The sequence below is a fragment of the Capra hircus genome, chromosome 16 (assembly GCF_001704415.2).
Source record: "Capra hircus breed San Clemente chromosome 16, ASM170441v1, whole genome shotgun sequence".
NCBI classification, from domain to species: domain Eukaryota; kingdom Metazoa; phylum Chordata; class Mammalia; order Artiodactyla; family Bovidae; genus Capra; species Capra hircus.
In genome coordinates this window covers 53,864,405-53,889,569 of record NC_030823.1, presented here as the reverse complement: position 1 = coordinate 53,889,569, position 25,165 = coordinate 53,864,405, and the positions used below count along the sequence as shown (strand labels likewise).

General features: G+C 38.0%; 1 protein-coding gene across 2 annotated transcripts in view; it reads left to right on the top strand.

The window, feature by feature from the left end:
• Window positions 4,343-25,165, top strand: part of RC3H1 (ring finger and CCCH-type domains 1) — a 73,878-nt gene continuing 53,055 nt past the window's right edge. Inside the window, exon 1 of one of the 2 annotated variants that reach the window (XM_018060616.1) lies at window positions 4,343-4,652. The gene's annotated coding sequence lies outside the window, so the exon portion shown is untranslated. The remainder of the gene's footprint in view (window positions 4,653-25,165) is intronic. The other variant, XM_018060615.1, reaches the window with a different exon arrangement.

Genomic DNA, 25,165 nt, shown 5'->3' with positions numbered 1-25,165 from the left:
CATGGTCCACTGGAGAAGAGAATTGTAAACCATTTCAATATTCTTGCCTTGAGAACCCCATGAACAGTTCAGTTCAGTTCAGTTCAGTTGCTCAGTCGTGTTGGACACTTTGTGACCCCACAAATCGCAGCATGCCAGGCCTCCCTGTACATAACCAATTCTCGGAGTTCACCCAAACTCATGTGCATCAAGTAGGTGATGCCATCCAGCCATCTCATCCTCTGTCATCCCCTTCTCCTCCTGCCCCCAATCCCTCCCAGCATCAGAGTCTTTTCCAATGAGTCAACTCTTCTCATGAGGTGGCCAAAGTATTGGAGTTTGAGCCTCAGCATCAGTCCTTCCAATGAACACCCAGGACTGATCTCCTTTAGGATGGACTGGGTGGCTCTCCTTGCAGTCCAAGGGGCTCGCAAGGGTGTTCTCCAGCACCACAGTTCAAAAGCATCAATTCTTCAGCACTCAGCTTTCTTCACAGTCCAACTCTCATATCCATACACAACCACTGGTAAAACTATAGCCATGACTAGACAGACCTTTGTTGGCAAAGTAATATCTCTGCTTTTTAATATGCTAGGTTGGTCATAAGTTTTCTTCCAAGGAGTAAGCGTCTTTTAATTTCATGGCTGCAGTCACCATCTGCAGTGATTTTAAAGGGATGACACTGAAAGATGAACTCCCCAGGTTTGTAGGTGCCCAGTTTGCTACTGGAGAAGAGTGGAGAAATAACTCCAGAAAGAATGAAGAGACAGTGCCAAAGCAAAAACAACACCCAGTTGTAGATGTGACGGGTGATGGAAGTTTAGCCTGACGCTATAAAGAGCAGTATTGCATAGGAACCTGGAATTTTGGGCCCATGATTCAAGGCAAATTGGAAGTGGTCAAACAGGAGATGGCAAGAGTGAACAGTCGACATTTTAGGAATCAGCGAACTAAAATGGACTGGAATGAGTGAATTTAATTCAGATGACCATTCTATTTACTACTGTGGGCAAGAATACCTTACAAGAAATGCAGTAGCCATCATAGTCAACAAAAGGGTCTGAAATGCAGTACTTGGATGCAATCTCAAAAATGACAGAATGATCTCTGTTTGTTTCCAAGGCAAACCATTCAATATCATGGTAATCTAAGTATACGCCCCGACCAGTAATACTGAAGAAGCTGAAGTTGAACAGTTGTATGAAGACCTACAGGACTTTCTAGAACTAACACCCAAAAGAGATGTCCTTTTCATTATAGGGGACTGGAATGCAAAAGTAGGAAGTCAAATGATACCTGGAGTAACAGGCAGATTTGGCTTTGGAGTACAAAACGAAGCAGGTCAAAGGCTAACAGAGTTTTGCCAGGAGAATGCACTGGTCACAGCAAACACCCTCTTCCAACAACACAAGAGAAGACTACACATGGACATCACCAGATGGTCAATACCGAAATCAGCTGTACTTTAATAGATCTAATTCAAACTCCATTCTCATACCCTCCAATCAGCCATCGATTGAAAGCTGATTGTACTTATATGCCTCTACGTACAGATCTAATGCACAGTATTGACATTAGAATGACGATTCCCACTAGTTTTTCCTTTTAACTTTCACAGAACTCTATATTTTTATGCAAGAATCATCTATTTTATACTCTAGCTGTTGACAAGTACTTCTCATTGTATTCTTCCCACTAGATTATTACATTTCTTTAAGGCAGGGACATATGATTCATTTATCTTTGAATTTTTTCCTCCTCTTCCAGTCCGTCCCACTCTCTAGCCTCCCTACTCAATAACATGGCATTTATCTATAACAAAGAGTTGGATATGTATGTCACCTACCTAACTTATAGTAGTCTGTTTCAGCTGTTGCAGTGAGTTGGTTTGCAGTAAGTAAGGTTTTTTTCTAGCCCTAATACAATAAGCAATGCTTTAAGTTGACAATTACACATTCCTGATCAATTTTAAAGCATATGGTAACTTAGAAAATCACTTAGCATAAACTAAAAAGCATAGCCTATTCTAAATAAATAATCAAAAGAAAAACATTACATAGGCATATCAGAAAACACATTTAAAAGATTTATAAGGCCTTATTCTAACCGATTTGTATGTGACATTAAAAAACAACACTAAAATTTTTTTAGGGTTCATGCTAAGAGCAAAATTGTATTTGGTTACTGTCATCCTTATTTGACTGATCAAGAAACTAAAGACTATAATGATATATATATAAAATGGATTTTTAAAGAACATTTGTATAACTGTTGTGTGCCATGTGCTGTTCTAAGCCCTTTACATGAAAATTTACACATAAATTTCACTGGATTAAAACAAATTATATAATTTAAGTGTTTAGAAGCTTAAATATAATTTAAATTTCAACATAGTATTTAATCTTATTTATATTAACTCTCAACACCCTAAAAATGGTTACTATTATTTAACAATAACATAGCAAAAATTTTAAACAGCAGCATCAGGGGAAAAAAGTGCTGAATTCACTAGCTAGAATTCTTACAGAGTTAATTTGGGAATAAAATCCAGGATATCTTTTTTTTTTTTTTCTGCTGAATAACCATATTATCTGCTAAACAGACTCAGTTTCATGGGATAAATTATTCTCTGCACTTTATACGTCTACCCTATCTGGGGCATTCAAAGCATATAAACTACTTTTTGTAGATTAGTTTTTATTGCAAACACTTGTTTTCTTCAAAGCTGGGTTTTTTTTTTTTTTGCCAAATGTTTGTTTAATTATATCATTAAAATGAATTTTGGGAAGCCTCTGCATTTAAAACTTATTTTTAACCAAAATAAAAATAAATTTAACTTAAAAATCTTACTTTTTAAGGGAACCTTGAAGTGGGTCTACCTGTTGAGGTGTGACTATTAACAGTTCAAATAAATTACATATCTAGGTTGACTGTAATGAAAGTTGGCTTACTTGCTTCACCTAAACAGGGAAGTTGGCATGTTTGCCTAGCAACAGCCGCTGAAACCTTCTGTTGTGGAAGGTTCCCTAGGAGTGAGAAGGGAGGAGGAGGAAAAACTGGAGGAACAGATTAATCTGTTTTTCCCAGCAGGAGACGGGAGGCCTGGCTGAGAAGGGAAATGCTATCCAAAAGATAGCCTTTAGATTAGCGCACACCCACCTAATCCCTCCATGGTAGCTAGAAATTTGCCCTTGGCAGGACTGGGGTTACTATTTACTGGGCTGAAGAGATGGTTACTGATTCAGCCCACTTCAAAGAGACTAAATTCCAATCAGTATAAAGACATCAATAGGTCTTCTAGAAAGAAGCTGAAATCTGAGTAGCAGGAGGGTGTTAGCAACTAAAAAGAACTGTTCTCTGCTCAGAATTTAGGAAGGTGTGTGATATATTATTTACAAATAATATAAAAACACTGGCTGTTACAGTAATTGAATTTATCAGTTTAAAAGCAGAAGCTTCTCTAAATATAGTACTTCTCTTGGTGTTGGGGATGTATGCAGGGAAGAAAGGACAGGACAGCAAAATCTCTCTTCTCCTGGCCAGACCTGAGGAAAAAACAAAGAGATGATAATACAGAGGAGTATTAATTGCGTGCTTACTTGAGGACCGTCTCTTTCTATTCTAGCGGATTTATTTTGAAATTAGGACTGTATGGTATAAGAAGAACCCCCATTTCTCTCCTTTCTTAAAAGCAAATGTTTGGTTAAACTGAATTGTCTTGAAGGGGTCTCTTGTGACCCCAGATGAAAATGACTTCTTTTCCATAAGGGAGAAGAAACTTTCAATAACCACAAGGTTAGCTTTTAGATCCGAGTTTTTTCTTCTAAGAACCAGTTCTTTTCCTGTCTTCCGTCAGACAGCTGTTAATTGGTCACATAGGCCTAGAGAGACGTTTTGAGGCAGTCGAGTGTCCAGGCCTTTGGACTGTTCAGCCCTGTTGGGAGGCTGAATTCTTCAGAGACTCTGTAAAAGGAGTGACTAGAGCAAAGCTGGTGTGATCAAGAACCAGGATAAAGCGAGATAAAAACAAATTCTTCTGAGGTGTAAGAGGGGAGACGTGAAAAAGAAACCAGAGGGACGAGTTGAGAAAGCCAAGGGGCTAAAGGTGAGCGCGGGACCGGTTGGAAACGTCAGAAATTTTCCAATTCACCCTCGCCGTCTGGCCACTTGCCCGCGGGACGCCGAGGCACTGGGGGACCAGTTCTTCGGCTCAGGGCGTGGGTGCGCGCCAGGTCCAGGCGGGGAGCGACGCCGCCCTCCCTCCACGGCGTTGGTGGCGGGTGACTCAGAGCTTTGCTCCCGCGCCCGCCCCGTCCCCCTCCGCATGGCCCGCCCCCGGAAGGAGGAGCCTCGCCCTCGTCTCCGCCCCAGTCTCTGGGGCGGGCCGGAGCCCGAGGAAGAGGAAGGGGACGAGGACAACGAGCGACGGGGCGGAGGAGGAGGAGGAGGAGGAAGAGGAGGCAGACCAACAAGATGGCCCCTGCTGCAGGAGCAGCCTCAGCAGCAGGTGGGGGGCCGGAGGCGGCGCTGGTGGTGGCGGCGGCGGCCGTGGCCCGGCGGCCTGGGACAGAGTCAGAGTCGACGGTGGCAGCGGCGGCAGCGGTGGCTGCCCCGGCGGTGGCGACGGCCGCGGGGACTCGGAGCTGAGAGGAGCTACTGCTCGGACCAGCGCGGTGAGCGAGCGGCAGGCGGCGGCGGCGGCGTGGGGAACCGGGCGGCCGCGGCCTGGCCTCCGTCGGGAACAATAGGCGGCCGCGGCGGGGCAGGGACTGTCCTCGGCCGCCCTCGGCTCCTCAGCCGTAGCGTCCGCCCGCCCGGTCTCGGGCCCCGCCGGTGGTCCAGGGGCTTGTCAGTGGCCGGCGTCCTTTAGGCCTCAGGCCTCCGCATGCCGCCGGGAGGGCCTGCAGGGGTGGGTAGGCCGTGGGGAGGTACAGACGCCGCCCTGGACGAGGGGAGGGCGAGGGAGGCTTCGGCCATAGGGAGGGGGCCACCAGGCTGCCCATCCCCTCTATTAGTCCGAGGACCTAGGCGGGAGCAGAGAGCGCCCGGGGGATGCTTTTTGGACCCTCAGGCTGCGGGGGTGGAGGAGGTGAAGGCGTCTGTAAACAGGCGCCGCCTCTGCCTCCCTCACTTCAAGGCTGCTCCTTCTCCCCTACCCACCCCTTAAGCGCTCCCCTTCCTTGGCCAAGTGGGTTTTACGAAGTCTGTTTGCCTGGAGGTACTGCATAGCGAGCCCGGTAGTCTTTTTTTCTTCCCGGCGGCGCTAGGGCGCTTCTGTTTGCAGGTGTGTTTTTAAAAAACATTAAGTGCACAACAGCAAGAAATCTACTAGGTAAAATGTGATTATCGACAAAGGATGGAGAGAGAGAGCTAAAGGCTGTTCCTGTTTAAACATCTCTAGGCATCGGTTCTCTGTAAATATCAATTGTGTTCGCGTCCAGGGTGAGAGTGAAACAAGGGCTCTTTTGGAACGGTAAATAATATAACTCTTGACATCCCAGAATAGTCCCAGAAACTGGAAACAAAGCCGCTTACTGGCAACGCGGAGACAAATTGTAATGTTTGAATAGAACTTTTCTTCAAAGGAACCGTTTTAAATTATTAATGTGCCTCATGAGAAGCAACATTAACTGAATAAAATAGACCGAATGAAGCATTTCTTCAGGAGACAGAAGAGGTTCATCTCCAGGCTAGAACTTGTCTTTTTTTTTTTTTTTTAAACAATGTTCAAAAAGTAGAAACAACTGTTCTCTGTTGAATGTTTAGGCTTATCAAGACGCATTATAGTTGCCCTGTGTTGTGATTTCTGAAACGTCAACAATTAACTACTATTTCTCCTAAACTTAATTTCTCAAGGAGGAAGTTATCCAAGTTATTTCTACGTCAGTTTCTACGGCGGAACGGAGAAACTTATATTAAAATTGTTTGAATGCGTCCGAAAGACTGCTTTCCACTATTTAACATTCACTCTCCTGGTCCAGCTCGTTTGCGTTCTTCACAGAACCTGTGCTGTGCAGAGAATATGCCAGTTAATATCTTTTACACAGTTTTAGGGTGAACTTCTAGTTAGAATTGTCCATGTCTGTTGTGATTTAGAGCATTTTCAGGTTATATGAAGTTTAATGAAAGGCACTGGTCCTTGGTTCTTCCACAAGAGCTCACAGTAAATAGACTAGCAATTGAATAAATGTGGAGGTTGGACTATTTTATTGTTGTTTAGAATTGAAGTGTAATAGATGAATATGAATGACTTTGATTTAACGTCTAGTATAAATAATGTTGTGGATGTTTTGACTTTTTAGGCAGTGGGGAAAGAACAACTTTCACATGGCTCCTGCTGATGTGAATTTTCTGGGAATACATTTCAAAAGGGACATTTTTAAAGTGTTCAAAATTATAATTTAATCAGTCTTTTTTTGCTGTTGTTGAATTTTGTTAGATTGATACAGAGTGCAAGTAATCTCTGTATCGTGATACTTAAATTTATCTGTGACTCTAAACCTATTAGAACAATTGTAGTAACTTTTGATTTTGTAAATTTTAAGTGGTCAATGTGCTTTGTTGTGAAAACAGATCTTGTGTTAAGGACTAATTTGCCTCATCATCTTCCTGAAAACAAAGATTTTTAAGTGTTGATGGTTTTGTGTTTGAAATTAGATGCTGACCCAACAAGCATTGAGGCTAGGTCCCAGTTTCTGTTCGATATTGAAAAAGCTCTTGGAGAATTGTGCTTTTGTTTGTGTCAAACTATTTTAAGATGTGATCCCTCAGTTGTCATGTCCTCAATATTAATGTTTATTCCAATTATGTCAGTTCAGATTTTCTCAAGTGATAATTTAAGAATTTCCTCTAGGAAGTTTTGGGACCACAGCTTAAGAATTAGATTTGTATTTTCGAGGTAATATTAAAAGTTACTATATGTTTGATTCATTTGGAGAAATTTGAAAGGCTTTTTTAATGCATTAAAAATCTAAAATTACAGTTTTTCAAAGCACATTTATAAAATGAATAAAAATATTTGCATTTATTCCTCCTAATTCGTCTGTAGTATTGGTGGTATTCTCATTTTATATAGGAAGAGTCTCAGTCTAAGGAGAAGCTACTATAACTGGCAAAAAGACCACTTAATTAATAGATGAAAAAGCTTACTCAAACCCAAGTCTTGTGACACAACTTATTAATAGATGTTTTACTACTGCTACTCCTGCCATATGTCCCAAGGTTAAATTTGCATCTCCTGTATGACGGATTTCTTTTTTTTAAACTATGAACTATGTTTTGTAATATTGTGCTTGCCTTCTGTGCTAATATCCTTTCTATTATCATTATTTGTACCCTGCCAGTATTCACTTACAAGTTTAAGAAGTATTTACTCATATAAATTACAGAAAAAAAACCCTCATTTTTGTTTTATATCTGAATGCCATACATACAGAAACTCATACTGTTTACATTGAACAGATTTGTGGTAATGTTGTAATTGTTTCATGGCTTTAATTTGTTAACTAAATTGTGCCTTTGAAATAAATACGAAGATTTTTAAATGATTTTAATAACATTTAATGATAAGGTCAGGTCAGCTTACATTTGAAGCTCTTCATTTATAATTTTTTAAAGCCATAGACCATTCAGAATTCTGCAGCATTTTTTATCTCCAGATATTAGAGTTTGAAATGGAGTTTGGTGGGGCCTAATGAGTCTTTTCTTGCGTATATCTTGGATGTGGTTGGTATCCAGTAAAGTGAAGAATAAACTGATAAATGATCCTTGTTTGGTGGACACTTCGGAGCAGGATGTTCCTTGGCAGGGTATGCTGACCTGGTTTAGCTTTGGCCCTGTACGTGCTCAGGAGTTCAGGTATTCTTTGGGGTTGGATTCAAGTGGATTTAAATTCTCAGGTTGACCTGCATCAAGACAGTCACAGATTTCAAAATCAGCCTGCTATTAGGATCTACTTTAAGATTACTGTCTCTTTTGTTTAATCCTAAAGTCTAGTCTGTGTTTGGACTAGCCTCTGAGGGTATAGCATAATACTAATCTTGTCAATCATTTATATAAAGGAATTTTTCTTATTCCAAAGTTTCTTAATGTTGAGTCTATACATTTTCATGTGTGAAGTTTACTCAATCTGAAGTGATGTTGTGCTACATCCACAAAACAGTTAGCTTTAGCATATTTATTTATATCCAGTGTTGGTCAGATTTGTGCTTGTTTACTCCTTATATTCTTGTTTACTCTTTACATGTAATATGAGACATTTCTCATCAGCTCACAGTATTTCTGATTGTTTGAGGTTTGAGAGAAAAATTTTAGTAATAATTTTCAGTTCACCTTAACATGCACAGTTGAGCTGACTAAAATTGTGTTCTGTCCTAGAAGATTAAATATTGCAAGGTTCATTTATATATTTTTTGAGATTATTTACAAAGTATGTCAGCAATATTTTGATGTTTCTCAGGCATTTTAGCACTGATATCAATACACACCTATTACTGTACATATATGGTGATAATTTGGCTTGTAATGCTTTTTTTCTGAATATCTCCAAGATCTAAATAGCATTTGAATGTGGTAGCAATGTTTTTGAAGAACTCTAAAATAGTCTATATATTGTAACATAAAATTTTTTAAATGGAGTTTTAAATTGCATAATATAAAATTAACCGTATTTAACAGTTCAGTGGCAATACATTCACAATGTTGTACAACCACCACCTCTGTCTAATTCCAAAACATTTTATCACCCCAAAAGGAAGCTTTTGTACCCATTGAGCAGTTACTCCCCATTCCCCCTCCCCCAGTCCCTGGCAACCCACCATACTACTTTCTGTCTCTGTGAATTTAACAAAATCATTTTGAGCCAAGATTGAGCACGAGTGCTGTGTATAATTGAAATTGCAAGAAAAGATTTTGTGATATGATTGTTAGGAATCAAAAACCACCTCATTCTTTGTGTTCTTCTCTAAGTACAATAGGCATGCTGCCAGGGATTCTTTATGGGAGAAAAGTTGGAAGTCACAGCATTTTGAAGTTTTTGCTTTGAACACTCCAGAGAAGTTGTACTTAAACTCTCAGATTCATTAGGGTTGTGAGAATTAACTAAATTTTAATGTTCTCTACAATTGTGAGCAATGAATACTTAGTCTGTTGTCTGCAACTTGTTTGCCTTTTGTTTTTTCTTAATATATAGAATAAACTTGGAATATTAATAAACAGTAACTTATTTGAAGTTACAGTAGAAAATGTTTGTTAGATTGAAGCTCTTTTATCTTAATGAGTCTAACTTTATGACTTTTATTCAGCTAACATTTGAGGCTGTTTGGGGTTAGGATTTGCTTGTTGACTAAATCTTCAAAACTTTGGTCTTGACTCTATACCTGCTGCTGCTGCTGCTAAGTCGCTTCAGTCGTGTCCGACTCTGTGCGGTCCCATAGACGATAGACCACCAGGCTCCCCGGTCCCTGGGATTCTCCAGGCAAGAGTACTGGAGTGGGGTGCCATTGCCTTCTCCGGACTCTATACCTAATTCCCTCCAAAAGCATGGACACTTAAACAGAAGCAGTTGGTTTGTAAATGTTTGTTGGTCGTTTGAGGGAGGAAATAAACAGACTATTTTTTCGTTCTGGAATAAAGTATAATAAAGTTGGACTTTTGTAGATTTAGAATTACTGCTGAATTTGAAGCTTCAATTTTGGGCTTTGAAAATATTCTTTTATTCTTTTCCAAATTTCAAAATTAGGTACTTCCCCTAATTAAATTTAAATTTTAATGTTTATGGTGAGAAGTAAAATACAGATTTTATATTATATGTTAAAGATTTATAATACTTTATAGATACAAAAGCTCTAAGCAGGGAAGAAGAATTTAAATTTTAATGCTAATTTCCTCTCTTTTAGGGAAAATTTAATTATTAAATGTAGTTTTAAGAGCAACTTTAAAAGTGATAAAAAAAGAATTATATATTTAGAATTTAATGCAGTAAAATTTCTGCTTTCTTTTCTTCTCTTTTTTTAAAAAATTTATTTATTTGGCTGCACCTGGTCTAAGTTGCAGGTGTGGGATATAGTTCCCTGACCAGGGATCAAACTTAGGTCCCCTGCATTGGGAACATGGAGTCTTAGCCACTGGACCACCAGCAAAGTCCCCTTCTTTTTTTTAACTAGTGACTTTTTTCAGGAAAATGTGAACTCTCTTTGTAAGTATTTACATTTACATATACTTCATTTATGTCTGATAACATAATTATTAGAACATTTAATTATTAGAATTATTAGTAACATCTATTAAAAAGCTAGTGTGCTAAATTAATACATTTAGTCATAAAAGAACATTTTTAAATGAGGTTATGTTTAGAGATTATGCTTGAAAATACGGTTTAGTGTAAGATTTGTGAATGAAACAGGATCATTGTATTCTTAGCTTTATTATAAAACAGTGTATCATCTGGCCAGATCCCAATTTAGAATAAGAAATAGACAAAAAAAACCTTCATTAAATATTAATGAACTAAATCATCTATATGAAGTCAACTGGCTTAGAACCTCTCTTCCACTGTGTGTAATTCTAAGAAGTTTGATTATCTGCTTTATAATTTCACAGCTGATTAAAAATGCAAATTAGATCTGGGAATAAAGGCACTGTAGGTAAGATGGACAGCAGGAAGAGTAGTAAGATAAAAAAATCACCTTTTTTGTTGTTCAGTCTCTTAAGTCGTGTCCGGCTGTTTGCAATCCCATGGACTACAGCATGCCAGGGTTCCCTGTACTTCACTGTCTCCCAGAGTTTGCTCAAACTCATGTCCATTGCATCAGTGATGCTATCTAACCATCTCATCCTCTGCCACCCTCTTCTCCTTTTGCCTTCAGTCTTTCCCAGCATCAAGGTCTTTTCCAGTGAGTCGACTGTTCCCATTGGAGCTTCAGCATCAGTCCTTCCATTGAATATTCAGGGTTGATTTCCTTTAGGATTGGCTGGTTTGATCTCCTGCAGTCCAAAAGACACTCAAGAATCTTCTCCAGCATCATGATTTGAAGGCATCAGTTCTTCGGCACTCAAGCTTCTTGATGGTCCAACTCTCACATCCATACATAGCTACTGGAAGAACCATAGCTTTGACTGTACGGACCTTTATCAGCAAAGTGATGTCTCTGCTTTTTAGTATGCTGTCTAGGTTGGTCATAACTTTCCTTCCAAGGAGCAGACGTCTCTTAATTTCATGGCTGCAGTCACCGTCTGCAGTAATTTTGGAGCCCACTGTTTCCACTTTTCCCCCTTCTATTTGACATGAAGTGATGGGACTGGGTGCCATAATCTCTGTTTTTTTAATGTTGAGTTTTAAGCCAGCTTTTTCACTCTCCTCTTTCACCCTCATCAAGAGACTCTTTAGTTCCTCTTCACTTTGCCATTAGACTGGTATCATCTGCATATCTGAGGGTGTTGATATTTCTCCCAGCAGTATTGATTCCAGCTTGTATTCATCTAGTCCTGCATTATCACATTAGCTTGGGACAATGAAATACAAAGACACTTTAGACTCCTGAGTATATCATTAATTAATTATTGTATTTTGCTGTATGTTCTTCATGATAGATTCATTTTGGGAAAATTCACTTATGTGTGTGATTTGGGGGATCATAAAGCTATATACAGAGTATATTAAAACATAGACTTTGGAGTCAGATGTATCTTAGTTCCCATCTTTTATCATATAACTGTATAATTCTTTGTCTCTAAAAACAAATGATAATATCATAAAGGGTTGTTTCGAAATTTGAGTGAGTTAACTTATATCTTTAGTATGCATTCAATAAATGTTACTTTCTTAAATTTTGTTTAATAAAAATCACTTTAGAAAGATACTCATCTAGAATATTTGAATATTTTCTGCTGTCAAATATTAGTTTTGAACATAAAAATAAACCTTCTGTAGTGGTGGAGTTGGTGGTAAAAAATGAAATACCATTCTCATTCTCTTCCCATATCGGTCTTCCATTAATATGAACCTGTGCTGCTTAATACCAGGCACTAGCTACATGTGATTATTTAAATTGAAAATTTTAATGGACTTTCTTATAGAGCAGTTTTACCCTCTATAGAAAAATTGCACTGTAAGTAATGTTTCCATGTATGCATTTCACCACAGTTACTTCTGTTAACATCTTACATTAGTTTGGTGCATTTGTTATAATTGATAAACCAGTATTGACAAATTATGAACTAAGTCCATAGTTTACAGTACAATTTGTATTGTATGGTTCTATGGGTGAGATTGTCTTTCACTTAGCAAGGTATGTTTAAGGTTCTTCCCTGTCTCTCCATGACTTGATAGCTCATTTCTTTTTATTGCTAAATAATGCTCTGTTGTATGGATAAATTTAAATTTTAATTAATAAAATCAGAATTTAAAATTTAGTACCTCAGTTGCACCAGCCACATTTCAGTGGTTCAGTAGCCACATGTGGCTCAGTTCAGTTCAGTTGCTCAGTCATGTCTGACTCTTTGCAACTCCATGGACTGCAGTATGCTAGGCTTCCCTGTCCATCACTACATGTAGCTACATGTGGCTCAGTTCAGTTCAGTTCAGTCGCTCAGTTGTGTCCGACTCTTGGAGACCCATGAATCTCAGCACGCCAGGCCTCCCTGTCCATCACCATCTCCCGGAGTTCAATCAAACTCATGTCCATCAAGTCAGTGATGCCATCCAGCCATCTCATCCTCTGTCATCCCCTTCTCCTCCTGCCCCCAATCCCTCCCAGCATCAGAGTCTTTTCCAGTGAGTCAACTCTTTCCATGAGGTGGCCAAAGTACTGGAGTTTCAGCTTTAGCATCAGTCCTTCCAATGAACACCCAGGGCTGATCTCCTTTAGAATGGACTGGATGGATCTCCTTGCAGTACAAGGGAGTCTCAAGAGTCTTCTCCAACACCACAGGTCAAAACCATCAATTCTTCGGTGCTCAGCTTTCTTCACAGTCCAACTCTCACATCCGTACATGACCACTGGAAAAACCATAGCCTTGACTAGACGGACCTTTGTTGGCAAAGTAATATCTCTGCCTTTGAATATGCAGTGTAGGTTGGTCATAACTTTTCTTCCAAGGAATAAGCATCTTTTAATTTCATGGCTGCAATCACCATCTGCAGTGATTTTGGAGCCCCCAAAAATAAAGTCTGTCACTATTTCCACTGTTTCCCCATCTATTTCCCATGAAGTGATGGGACCAGATGCCATGATCTTTGGTTTCTGAATGTTGAGCTTTAAGCCAACTTTTTCACTCTCCTCTTTCACTTTCATCAAGAGGCTTTTTAGTTCCTCTTCACTTTCTGCCATAAGGGTGGTGTCATCTGCATATCTGAGGTTATTGATAGTTGTGCTTGCTCAAAAGTTCATTTTTGTGGAGACATTCTGTTAAAAGAGTAGTAGTCTTACATGTTTAAGTACTGTATTAAAAAAAAAGCCTGAATTTTAACCTTCATTTTGAAATGCTTTCCCTGTAATTACTGCTCTTAAAACCCATGTTTTATATGTCAGTTTTTACATTAATTACTGTTTTGATTAAAACTGTCACTCTTTGCTTGAATCTAGCATCTCTTTAAATTTATTAAAAACATTTTTAAAATGTAAGATTCTTCATATATTTAGAAAAGTTGAGTTATGAGTTACCTGAGTCACGTTTTTCGGAAATGTCATTTTATTATGTTAGTCTGCAGTTGATAAAATCTATTCATAAGGGCACAAAAGTTCCTTTCAATTTATTCTCTTTCTCCCGCTTTAGAAAGGAGAGGAGGAAGGTGAGAGGGTTTTTTGAATAAGAAAATCCTTAGGATAGAAAATGTAATATTTAAATCTCTTTAAAAGCATTTAAGAGTAGCTTAGAACAGATAATCTCATGAAAACACCTTTAAATATTGAAGCTGTAGCACCTATTCCCCTAATGATTGACATGCAGTTAATTCACTGAATACAGTTAATTCACTGTATTCAGAGTATTAAAATAAAACTTTAAGCATCTTCACAGCTGTATAATGACAAAATGATAAGTGGCAAAGGAGAAGGAAGAGGCGGGGAGCAAAGTTCTATCAATTAAATCTCCATTTTTGAGAGATTTCAAATTCAGTTATTAACTTTTTAAAATATTCTTTTTAGTTTATTTTTTTTTCTTTTTAGTTTTAAAAGACTTTGTTTTTGTTTGCTTTTAGAGTAGTTTTAGGTTCACAGTAAAATTGAGAAGATACCAAGTTTTCCCACACACATGCATAGCCACGCTTATTATCTACATTCACCACCAGAGTGGTACATTGATTATAATTGATGAACTTAAAATTTATATTTAAGTCTATAGTTTATATTAAGGTTAGGGTTCATAGTTTATATTCGGGTTAGGGTTCACTCTTGGTGTTACACATTCTATGGATCAGTACAATATGTGTTCTTCTCTCATTTAGTAATATGTATTTAACTTTCTTCCATGTCTCTTCATGGCTTAGTAGTTCGTTGTTTTTTTTTTTAGAACTGAATAATATTCCATTGTCTTATTGTACCATAGTTATTTATCCATTCACTGGTGGACGTCTTGGTTGGTTGCTTCCAAGTTTTGCAATTATGAATAAAGCTGCTGTAAATATCCTCATGCAGGTTTTAGTGTGGATACAAATTTTCAGCTCCTTTGGGTAAATATCAAGGAGAGTGATTGCTGGATTGTATGGTAAGAATATGTTTAGTTTTGTAAGAAACTGCCAAATTGTCTTCCAAGTTAACTGGCCCATTTTGCCTTCCTGTACACAATGAATTAGAGTTCCTGTTGGCTCCACATCTTTGTCAACATTTGATGTTGGCTGTGTTCCAGATTTTGGCCATTCTAATAGTGTGTAGTGGTGTTTTATTGTTTTAATTTGCATTCTCTGATAACATGATGTGAGGTATCTTTTCATATGTTTCTGTGGAATCTAATATTGTATAGCTGGAGTCACACAATATATAGCCTTTTCAGATTAGCTTCTTTATCCTTAACTTTTTAATCTGTTACTTCAGTTTTAGCTTTACCTCATTTATAGATATTTTTAAGAATGTGGTTAATTTTGGAGGTGTGACGTGAAGTGAAGTCGCTCAGTCGTGTCTGACTCTTTGCGACCCCGTGGACTATAGCCCACCAGGCTCCGTCCATGGGATTCTCCAGGCAAGAGTACTGGAATGGGTTGCCATTCTTCTAAATATTAAGTACAAGCATTAAAAAAAAATAGAACCAATGTGATATATTCTGCACTCTTACCTTTCATGTGACTTGTCCAGCACTATCTTTAGAAATATGAAATTGCCACAATCAGGTAGTGATATTTTTCGATCATTTAAAAATTATTGAGCAGATAGGTGCCATATAGCAGCTTCCCCAGTGGCTCAGTGGTAAAGAATCTGCCTGTTATTCAGAAGTCATGGAGATGTGGGTTTAATCCCTGGGTTGGGAAGATCCTCTGGTGGAGGAAATGGCAACCCATTCCAGTATTCTTGCTTGGAAAATTCCGTGGACAGAGAAGTCTGGTGGCCTACAATCCATGGGGTCACAAAGAGACACAACTGAGCAACTAAACAACAATGAAATGGCATACTCAGTATACAACAATATGGATTTTCTCTTATAGATAGTTTAGAATGTATTGGAGCCATCAGAGGGGCAACCTAATATACACTGGGCTTTAAAGAGATTTTTGGAGTTTCCTGAATTGAATGAGACTTAAAGGGTAAATAGGGGTTTAACATCGCTGGATTATTTGAGCCAGACAAGACCTAGAGTGAAAAGCATATGTTGTATGTGGGGAAATCTTCATACTTTTGTTGCTAAAATATAAAACCTGAGACAGGGTGATGAAAAGTAAAGCTAGAGAGGTAGGTAGGGGCTACAACCCCCAGAGATCTTGTATGACATGTAACAGCAGTTGGGATCAATTCTGCTAAGGCACCATCAAAGAGTTGTGGTTTTGTTTTTGTTTTTGTTTTCTGTTTGAGGTACAAAACACATCCACTAAAGGGCAAAAATCATAGGTCTACATCTTGATGACTTTTTACGTATGTACACTTGTGTAACCACTATCCAGATCAAGATACTCAGTGTTTCTGGCACCTACGAATTCTTTCTACTCTTTCCCCTCTGCAGTGTTTCCCAACTTTCCCAAGAGTAACTTCTCACTTCTAGCACCATAGTCTGTTTTGCTTCAAAATCGTACATCATATATTCTTTTTGCTCCTTCTATAAACTGAATCCTGCAGAAGGTGCTATTTTGTATCTGGCTTTGTTGATTGTAGTATCTCTGAAAGTTGGCCAGGTTATATTTAACAGTAGATCAGTTCTATTTTTATTTTTGCTATATAGTATTCCATTGTATGAAATTGTCACAGTTTATCCACTCTACTGTTTATGAACATTTGGATTGTTTACAGTCTGTTTTTGGCATTTTATGAGTAAAGCTGTTACGAACATTATTGCATACGGTTTTTGGTAACCATTTGTAGTCATTCCTCTAGCAGTGAAATTTGGGAGTCATTAGTAGGCTTTTGTTTAGTCTAAGAGGATACTGCCAGTTTTCCAAATGTACCAGTTCACACTGCTAGCAGCATTATATGAGAATTTTGCATGGTCATATGCTGGGAGGGATTGGGGGCAGGAGGAGAAGGGGACGACAGAGGATGAGATGGTTGGATGGCATCGACTGGACGTGAGTCTGGGTGAACTCCAGGAGTTGGTGATGGACAGGGCGGCCTGACATGCTGCAATTTATGGGGTCGCAAAGAGTCGTACACGACTGAGCGACTGAACTGAACTGATTGTCAGTTAATTTTTTTTTTTTTTTTTGCCATTCTGCTAGGTATAGTTTCTCATTGCCATTTTACTTTAAACTCCCCTAGTGATGACTCTTCAATAAGTATCTGATACACTTATTAGCCATTTTGATATCCTCTTGTGAAAGAGGCTCTTTCAAGTTATTGTCCTTTTTTATTGCTTTTTTTTTTTTTGGTCATGGAAGAAAACCATTAGTGAATGGCCAGCTGCTGTGAGGAGGGTGAAGGAAGACAAAGCTGGAGACAGATCACTTAGAAGGTTACTGTGTGATCCAGGTGAGAGAGACTATATATAGCCTGTATGAGAGCAGGGACTTTGTTTCACTAGGAACTAAATCTTCAGATCCTAAGACACTATGTGGCACATGGTCAGTGCTCAATAAGTAATTTTTGAATGAATGAATGAATGAATACAGCCTTCAATCATGGAAGGAGAGATAGAAAGGAAGATACAGATGTAAGAGATAATATAAAATTTTTAGTGAAGGTAGAAGAGGATGGAATCTAGGATGCTTACCAGATTACTAGGTGTATACATTGAGTGTCAAGTTGTGTAGTGAAGTAACTAAAGAAATAAAGGCTACAGAAGGAATTACCAGTTTAAAAAAATAGGGACAAGTTAATTACCATGTGACCTTGTGCATATTACCTAACACTTGTGCTGAGTTTCTTCAACTGTAATATTAAGATATAATGATATCTGATATCTAATAGGATCATTGTGAGGACTAGGTGAGATAATGCATGTAAAATTTAGAATATTGCCTGGCACATAAAATATACTCAAAAATGATGAGAGAAACAAAAATTCCTGTCTTCATGGAACTTAAATTTTACTAGTAGCAGTTCCACACTGTAGCAAAATAAGAGAAACAGCATATTGAATGGTGAGAAGTATTTTGGAGAAAAATTAATCAGGAATGAGATGGGAAGCACAGATTGTGGTGGTAGTATGATTAGGGTTGAGGGGTCCATTTTGAATAAGGTAATCAACTGCAGCCCTCCCTAAGGGAATTCGCATAGTAATATGTGTAGGGAAATAGGGAGAAAGTTCAGGATTGGGAGAGGGACAAATTGTTCGTAATTTAAGAAAAGAAAGGAGGCCCTCTATTTTATGAAAGAATAGAGTGTAAAATTAGATTTGTTTATTGTATAACCCACAGCGGTTTGGCGTATCCCATCCTTTCATCCTCTGTTGCCTGTTGCACACACTGCATAGACCTAAGCACCTATTTATTCCCTCAGAGATCATTGTTACCTATTTTGGAGGAAATGTTTTGTGTTTAATTCTGGTACAGTAGTAACAAATCAGTAGGTTCTCTAACAGTAGCTACTACTTGGGAACAGCAAAATATCTTTTTACAATTTATATGCCTTTTTCAAACCACTTGATATATGTAAATAAGATACATTGTAGCTGTAGGTTTCTGGGTTTGGACTCCATGTAGCAATTGGTTCATTCTTTTAAACTCTTCAAAATTAACCTTTGCCTGAGATTAAGAGTCTAGAAATAGTTCTAAAGTGGAAAATGAATCTATACTTTTTTTTTTTTAAGCATTCTTTTTCAAGTATGTGCAGTTCAATATCCTTGTGACTTTGTGTTCTGGAAATAGTTTGAATTCTTTCAGGCATATTTCACTAAAATAAACAGTGATAAAAATGTCCTTACGTCTTGGCCAGTAGATTATGGGGACATTTTAATAATACTAATGTTATTGTTATTTTGCTATTATTAAATAGGTTATATCTTTAACACAAAGATTCCCTAGGTCAGAGTGTATACTAAGTATCACCCACCCATTGCAAAAGATGGACATTGCATTTGAAGCTTACCTATTCTGAATACATCTGCCTGTTTTTTCTTTGCTGCCCCGTTCTAGACTCAGTCAGAGCCCTGTGGTAACTACAAAGTTCCACAGGGAAGTCTAGGACACAAGCTCCCTCAGGAAAAAAAGTAGAAACAAGTAAAAGTAAAGGCCTAGGGCTGTTAGTGTGACACGTGTGCTGCTTTGTTTTCTTGAGTAAAGAAGGAGTTCTTTGTTCTCCAGTTTTGTTGTTTGATACCTGGTATTTTCCTTCTAGTTCATTCAAAATCCAAATATCATCAGTACTCCAAAAACGAGTTCATGAAGCTTTGCTTTCTAATTGTAGTTTAACTGGAATGTTTTGTAACAGTTTAGTAATGTAAATGTAGGAAAAACAATCTTAACAAATAGGTTGAATGAAAGAAGCCAAAATAGAAAACACATGCTGATGACTTCATTACATAGACTTTTAAAATCGTTAAAATTAATCTACAATATTAGAAGTTAGGATAGCAGTGGCCTCTGACAAGAATAAAGAGATAATGATTGAGAAGGATAGTGAGGGGGCTTTCTGGGAAGGGCGGAGTGTACAGGTATGCTTACTTTGATAATTCATTGAGCTGAACACTCTGTCTATATATATGTGTGTTATATTTCAATATATCAAGTATCTTAAAATATTTATAACATTAAAAATCACTTTGTGTTTTAGTCCCCTGATTATTTCTCAGTGAAATATTCTAATAAAATATGCTTTGTGGTTCTCTTCCAAAGAAATAATAGAAGTTGCTGTAACCTGATCAGAAGGTTGTTGGAGGATTAAATGAGATGGTTTGTAAGTGCTTAGCACCCAGATCCCACCCCCGCCACACACAGTTTTGGGATATGGGATAGAGGGGGAAAAGATTCAGGGAGTACATAAAGGTAGTTAAGAGGTGGGTGAAAGCAAGTATAGCTTGTTGAAGATAACTAAGGTGATGCTGGTAAGGAAGGTTAGGCCTTTAGATTGTACCAGTGAAGACTGATAACACCTAACTTGGGAGTATTTAAATCACTTTCAGTAAGAGTTAATAATACTGCTCTGGCACATCAACATGGAGGACTGTTACATAGATGACGGTTTAAGTGTATTAGGTTGGAATAGAACACAAAGGTTCAGATAGATTGAAATTAAGCCTGCTGCTGCTGCTGCTAAGTTGATTCAGTCGTGTCCAACTTTGTGTGACCCCATAGACAGCAGCCCACGAGGCTCCCCTGTCCCTGGGATTCTCCAGGCAAGAAGACTGGAGTGGGTTGCCATTTCCTTGCATGAAAGTGAAAAGTGAAAGTGAAGACGCTCAGTTGTATCCAACTCTTAGTGACCCCATGGACCGCAGCCTACATGGACCGCAGCCTACTAGGCTTCTCTGTCCATGGGATTTTCCAGGCAAGAGTACTGGAGTGGGGTGCCATTGCCTTCTCCAAATTAAGCCTAAGTAGTACGTATTGTTAAGTCTAAGGATTTGTTGTTCATGTTGTGCTTTGAAAGTATCACCATTTTGGTACACTTGAGTGCTCTTCTCAGTTACTGATAATTTATGCTGCAAGAATAAGAAGCTAAATTTAGGCATGTGGTGTTTGTGAAGGTACTTAAATATATTGGTAATTTTTAGGCCTTATAGAAAGAAGAGATTCACTGTATTAAAAGTCTGTAATTCAGTTGAGGGAACCTTTTAGATTCTAGTATGAATATTATATTCAGTATTACTCTTTTCTCAAAAGGCTGTAGTGAAATTTATAAATGTAAAATTGTGTCTTGACTATATAAACAATCAGATAATCTATTGCTGAGTAACAGACCACTCCAAAATTTAGATTGGCTTAAAACAGCAACTATTTGCTTATAATTGTGAATTAGTGCTTGGAACTAGGTTAGCTGCAGATGGTTCTGCTGCTGGTCTCCAAGGTTAGTCATGCAGCTTCAGTCATCTGGCAGCTAAAACTGGGGCTGATTGTTCTAGGGGTCTGAGCTGGGACAATTTTTTTCTGTTCTGTTGGTCTCATCTCAAGTCTAGCTCAGATCCCCTCGCATAATGGCACCATGTTCCAAGAGAGCAAGAGTGGAAAGTTGCAAAGTTTCTTGAGACTTTTATGTTCTGTCTGGAGCTCTACAAACATCACTAATGCTATACTCAACTACAGTTTTCAAAGTAAGCCAAGGTCACCCTGATTCAAAGTGGGGAAAAGATTCTCTTTCTTGATAGAAAGAATAGCAAAGTCAAATTACAAAGGGGTGTAGCTAAAGGGATGGGAGGAACTGTGGCCATCTTTGCAGACTGTCACAGTAAATGATTCAAAAACCTAAGGGAATACTTTTTTAAGAGTAAAGTTAGATAAACCAGGTTAGAATCTCAACCCTTGGTGGCTGTGAGATCTTAAGAACATTGCTTAACTTTTCTGAGCCCTGATTTTCTCAAAGTTGTAATAATATTTTGCAAGGTTATTATGAGGATTAAAAAATAAGGCACTTTAAGTTTTTAGAATATTTTGACTCATCATACATTCTATTATTATTTTAAAACTTGTCATTCCTTTAAATTTCCATTTGCTTATGTTGTTGTTGTTCAGTTGGTAAATCATGTTCAACTCTTTGCAGCCCCATGAACTGCAGCATGCCAGATTTCCCCATCCTTCACTATCTCCTGGAGTTTGCTCTAATTCATGTCCATTGAGTCGGTGATGCCATCTTATCCTCTGCCGCCCTCTTCTTTCGCCTCCAGTCTTTCCAAGCATTAGGGTCTTTACCAGTGAGTCAGCTCACATGGCCAAAGTATTGGAGCATCAGCTTCAGCATCAGTCCTTCCAATGAATATTCAAGGTTGATATCCTTTAGTGATCTCCAGTCCATGGGACTCTTTAAAGGGTCCAGCACCATAGTTCAAAAGCATCACTTCTTTGCCTGTCAGTCTTCTTTAGGGTCCACCTCTCACATTTGTACATGACTACTGGAAAAGCTGTAGCTTTGACTTTATAGATCTTGCCAGCAAAGAGATGTCTTTGCTTTTTAGTATGCTGTCTGGGTTTGTCATATTGCTCACTTCTTACCTGAACCTGTGATAATCTCCTTCAAAGATAGGAATGCCAGCATAATTTGCTACTAATAAGTGGTGTCCCAGAGGCCCTCTGAAAGATACAGTTGAGAATTTTTTCCTCTATTATTTGCTAGCTTTGATGTTAAGACTCAATTGCTTATAAATTTTCTGATTAAAATAATCAAACAAAAACCTAGATTTATATTTGGGTACATCAGCCTTGAAGTATCTCTCTACCTCCCTCTTCCAAGTTGAAATGTGTATATTCATTGTAAAAAGGAACTGTCAAGATTTTTAAAATTACATTTACACCTCATTAACTAATATTAAACTGTTTGGGATATTAGAATACTTGGGTTTTTAAGTTTTTAATATCTTTTGTTTATAAGTTTCTCTTTTGTAGTATTTAGGGAAGAAATCATCTAAAATTGGCATTACTTAACAATATTAAATTCTGAACTTATATTTTGGCCACAGAGAATCTGTCATCATATTGCTGGTGTTAGATATCTTTTTTCCCCAATGTCTCAAGGTGGGAAAGTAAGATTATTGATTTGAGACTTTTTCTTTTTTAATATGGACACTTAAAGCTATTAATATCCATCTAAGCCTTACTTTAGATGCATCCCATGAATTTTGGTATGGTGTGTCTTCATTTTCATTCATTTCAAAATATTTTCTAATTTCCCTTTTGATTTCTCCTTTGACTTAGGTTATTTAGTAGTATGTTGTTTAATTTCCCTTTATTTGTGAGTTTAAGTTTTTTTCTGTTGGTAATTTCATTCCACTGTATGCAGAGACTATAATGTTTATGATTTCAATCCTTTTAAGCTTACTGAGACTTGTCTTATCATCTAGCATATCATCTATCTCGGAGAATGTTTCAAAAGCATAAACACTTAAAGAGTTCTGTTGTGTTGAACATTCTGTGGATGTCTTAAGTCTAGTTGATTTATAGTGTTATTCAAGTCTTATCTAACCTTGTTTATCTGTATGAGGTACTTTGGATAGCAAAGCCCTAGGTTTCTTCTCTAGCAGCTTTCTATTAATTCAGTTGACTTTCTATTGGTGAAAGCATAACTATTCCAGCTTGATATGTTTGCTATTGTATATTAGCTGGCTTCTTCTATATTAAAACCGTAGGGAAGATATCAAGAAAAGGGACGGGGGGAAGCCCAAGACATTCTCTGATTTTAAAGAACCTGATCTGTTGAGGATACTTTAACATGGACTTAAGAAATTGTCACAGCAATCCAGGTAAGAGATGTTGGCAGCCTAAAGTAAGGATTTAAGGTTTCAAAAAACACTGAGGAAATATGAATAGGACATAATGATTGTTAGTTGAGGGGAGAGCAGGTTTGAGGAAAAGTGAATAGTGAAGGATGATTTCTCATGCTTCTCTCAATAGGTAAGTCACTTCATCATTAACATAGGGAACAAAAGGTTTTGTATTGTTGAGATAGTTTGAGACCCCAGTTGGACATGAATGACTAGTAGTCAACTGGTTATATGATGCTAGCACTCATAAGAGTGGCTTGAAATTTTGGAAGTCCTAAGCATCCAGTTGGTAGTCAAAAGCTGAAAGTAGATGAAATCACTCAAGGATATTTGTAGAGAGGAGAATTGAGGAAGGAATTCTGAAGAACTGCATATATGGGTGGAGGGCAAGGATGGGCAGAGAAGGAGAAGCCCTCAAAAGGGACATGTAAGGAGTGGCCTGCTAATTAGTGGAATACCTGGAAAGTATGCCATTATAGAAGCCCAGAAGGGCAGCATTTGCAGGAGAAACTGGTTAACATTACTAAACACATAGAAAGAAAATAAGGATTGAGATGTGACATTTGAATTTCATAAGAAGATTGTTGATACCCTAATAGTGGTTGGGATAAAGTGATAATTTGAAAACTCAGAGGTGAGGGAGAAGAAAATAGAGACCAGAAGATAGGCACAGGGATTGAGTTACTTTTTTTTTTTTTTTTTACTTATAACATTGTGGAGATAGAAGTAAAATTTTTTTTTTAGCTCCTTTTCACAAAGATTTAAGCTTAAATGCTTCCATATAAGCAAGAAAAGAACTAATAAATTAGGATACATTAAAGAAACAGTATTCATGTTGTGCCTTAAAATGTCTCAATTTCATTGAACTACTCAGGAGTTTTATAAATTAATATTTAACAATCTGGAATATAAATTTATGAGACACAAGTTAATTTTTTTTTAATAGTGAACATTTTCCCTTACATTCAAGATTATTGAGGACTTGCCAATCAGATTTGTCATTGTGTCTCAAAATAACTTCTAGGGACAGGAGGAGTAAACTTCCTTTATGAAAAGGAGCCATTATTTTAGCAGGAGGACAGATTTCAAAAGATAAGTGAGTTATCTTTTTGGCTTGAAAAGAGTCTTAATTAAGGAGACTTCAGCTTTTTTTCTATCTTTAAACTTATTTTCTTATTTTTAAAGGATATTTAATTTGTTTTCTAATTTTTCTTTTTTTAATATAAATTTATTTTAATTGGAGGTAATTAACTTACAATATTATATTGGGTTTGCCATAATAAGTTAATATACAGAAAGGGCTCAAAACAGTTTCTGTGCATTGTTGTTGGTGTTGGTTTTGTTATTATTTTTTCAGTTCAGTTCAGTCGCTCAGTGTGTCCGACTGCAGCACGCCAGGCCTCCCTGTGCATCACCAACTCCTGGAGTTGACTCAGACTCGACATCCATCGAGTAGGTGATGTCATCCAGCCATCCTCTGTCGTCCCCTTCTCCTGCCCCCAATCCCTCCCAGGATCAGAGTCTTTTCCAATGAGTCAACTCTTTGCTTGAGGTGGCCAAAGTGCTGGAGTTTCAGCTTTAGCATCATTCCTTCCAAAGAAATGCCAGGGCTGATCTCCTTTAGAATGGACTGGTTGGATCTCCTTGCAGTCCAAGGGACTCTCAAGAGTCTTCTCCAACACCATAGTTCAAAAGCATCAATTCTTCGGCGCTCAGCTTTCTTCACAGTCCAACTCTCACATCCATACATGACCACTGGAAAAACCATAGCCTTGACTAGATGGACCTTTGTTGGCAAAGTAATGTCTCTGCTTTTGAATATGCTATCTAGGTTGGTCATAACGTTTCTTCCAAGGAGTAAGCATCTTTTAATTTCATGGCTGCAATCACCATCTGCAGTGATTTTGGAGCCCAAAACAATAAAGTCTGACACCGTTTCCACTGTTTCCCCATCTATTTGCCATGAAGTGATGGGACCAGATGCCATGATCTTCGTTTTCTGAATGTTGAGCTTTAAGCCAAGTTTTTCACTCTCCTCTTTCACTTTCATCAAGTGGCTTTTTAGTTCCTCTTCACTTTCTGCCATAAGGGTGGTGTCATCTGCATATCTGAGATTATTGATATTTCTCCTGGCAATCTTAATTCCAGCTTGTGCTTCTCCCAGCCCAGCGTTTCTAATGATGTACTCTGCATATAAGTTAAA